Here is a 2,938-nt window from a genome sequence, read left to right on the forward strand (position 1 = left end):
TTCCATAACATATGTCTCATTTTTCATGTCATAATAATCACTATAGTCAAGAATCCTAGGGCTTTGAAGAAAATGTTTCAGAGATGGATACATAGATATATCCAGGTCTCATCTCAGGAATACAAAAGCCATTTCATTGTTTAAGAGCTTTCCATTTTCCCCCTGGTTTCCCTGGTTACAATGAATCTTTTGGCTTAATGGATGCTTCTGCTAGTATTCTGATCTTTTCAACCAATACATTTAGCTCCAGGCACTTGAGAAGCCTCTTCTCTGTGCCTGCTCTTTTGAATCCTCTGTATCTAAATTGTCTGCCTATATTAGGCTAGGATCTTTTCCCCTCATCAATACATCAGTTTTAGATGCCAAGGCATCACTACATGCTACAATTATTTTTAACCCTGGCAGTTTGAAATTTCACCTGTCATCCCCAAATATCAAATTTCAAGTATCTTTCTATTCTTATTAAGCTATCTATAGAATATTTTATTTTTAGAAAAACATGGTCTAAGTGATATGCCTATTCTTAATCAAGCAAAATTTTTCATTATAGTTATCATTGATTGACCTGCTATACGTCAAATAGACTAGTAGCAGATAAAGGCTTATTAAAAAATGAGAAGCATATATTCTTTCTTTTTACCACCATCATTTATTTTAGTGTTTGAAATCATAAGAGCTAACACAGTAGTGTAATTTATCATGGTGGAAGCATATTTTCAACTTCTAAACTTTAGACCTAGTAATGTAGTTCATATAGACTTGAATATAGGGAAACATTTTTGTTTTGATGAAGAAATGCATGGTCTTGGAAATAGATAGCATGTTTGATCTTAGCTTAAAGCAGTAGTTCTTAGCCTACGAGTCACAAACCCCTTAGGGGTCACATCCCCCTTTCACAGGGGTCACATAAGACCATTGGAAAACAGATATTAACATTATGATTTATAACCATAGCAAAACTACAGTTATGAAGTAGCAATGAAATTAATTGTATGGTTGGAGTCAGCACAGCATGAGGAACTGTATTAAAGGGTCACAGCATTAGGAAGGTTGAAAACCACTGGCTTAATGCCTTGAAGAAGGTCTTGGATGAATAGAATTCACTTCACCTGTTAAACTAAAAAAATGTGCATCTATAAAATGTTACCCTATTCTGTATATGATGTGTAATACCTGGGGAATGCATCTTTAAAAAAAAAAAACCTCTAAAGAACTGAAATGAGAAATGCCTTTTAGAATATGCAGATTGGTATTTATTAGAACACTAGATAGAGTGAAGAGAGGTAAACAAAACATGCCACTGTCATTGTTAGCCTTCCTTCTAGGCTCCGCCCCACAGGTGAGCCCTTCACACTGTTCTGCTTAGATTCATCTTTATGTTTTGACTCTGTCACGTTTCTGCCATTCCATTCTAAGGTACTCAGCCACTTCTGCCATTCCATTCTAAAATATAAGAAACACATGATTTCCCTGTGGATGGAGCTGCTGTTTCAGCACCATCTTAATCAGGGGCAGTCCTGTGACTGTTTGGCATCTTTGTTGTGGGAAGATAAGGTTTTTGGATTGTTTCAGCACCATCTTAGCTAAGGGCTAATCAATAGAGTTCTTATAAATTAGCCTAACCCTAATAAAACATCCCGCTATATGATCCAAGTTTTATTACCACAACTTCAAATTTTAAGTTTCCTTTGATTGTCTTTTAACTATAGACTTAAGGTGTTTCTCATGCTAAATTTATATGATAAACTATCATATTTAAAAGGTCAAGGTTTTGAGTTTCCTTTAACTGTCTTTTAAATGTAAACTTAACATTATTTCTTATTATGATATATATATATATATGTGTGTGTGTGTGTGTGTGTGTGTGTGTGTGTGTGTATTCAGTCTCCTAAACAGAAGAAAAAAGCCCTCTATGCTCCTTCTGCTTCACAAAATATTTTTGGTTTCCTTAACCTCGCTTTAAAGTCTGTTCATGCTGTTAACAAACTTATCCCCTTTACCATCTTATAAGCTCCAGGAAACGTATTGGGATCTACTTCTCATAGATCAAATAGACTACACCTAGATATGTACACCTGCTAATCAATAGCCTAAGTTCCTCCCTGTCACCTATTCCAGAGGTCGGATTTCTCTTCTGTTCCTGGGATTGGGACTCCCCTTACCCCCAACCACCAAGACCTAATGGTTTCAAAAGTACACCTAAGAAAAATCTTTTTCTCCCAAATGTACTTAACTTTATTCTCTACCTCTAATACATCTATATGTGTTTCAGCATCTTGCCAAGTCCAGGTGTTTACTCAAAATCTACATCCAGGACAGCTCCAGAGAAGCAAGCCACAGGTGCTCCAATCTCCTCTCTCAGACAGAGGTTTCTATTGGATCCGCTCCTTCCTATCCACAGATGGTTCCACAGACCCTGGACAGCAAGAAAACAGCCAACTCTCCTAAGATTAGACCAGCACCCTCATCTCCATTTTCTTAGGTTTCCCAGAGACAAGTCACCCCAAGTCAGCAGGAAGTAGCTAAAGATCACGACGACCCTATTCCTGCTTAACCATCTCCTCTTTCTATTTTTTTTCCCTTTTAAAAATTGAACCCAAATGGAGGAATGTTAGCATTCTTTTTAGGCTCTGCCCCAGAGTTACCTGGCAACAGCCAGGTATACCTGGCTTACTATAAAAGCAGCTGTTTGCCCCCTCCCTCACTCCCTTACTCTCCTTTTTCTCTGCATCCCTTCTCTCCCTGATGCCTTTCTCCCTCTCTCTTCTTCCTTCTCTCCCCCTCTCCACATGTTCCTGGCTGGCATCCTCTCCTCTCCTCTCCTCTCCTCTCCTCTCCTCTCCTCTCTCTCTCTCTCTCTCTCTCTCTCTCTCTCTCTCTCTCTCTCTCTATCTCTCTCTCTCTCTCTCTCTCTTTTTCCTGGATGTAATTGACCATT

The sequence above is a fragment of the Mus pahari genome, chromosome X (assembly GCF_900095145.1).
Source record: "Mus pahari chromosome X, PAHARI_EIJ_v1.1, whole genome shotgun sequence".
NCBI lineage: Eukaryota > Metazoa > Chordata > Mammalia > Rodentia > Muridae > Mus > Mus pahari.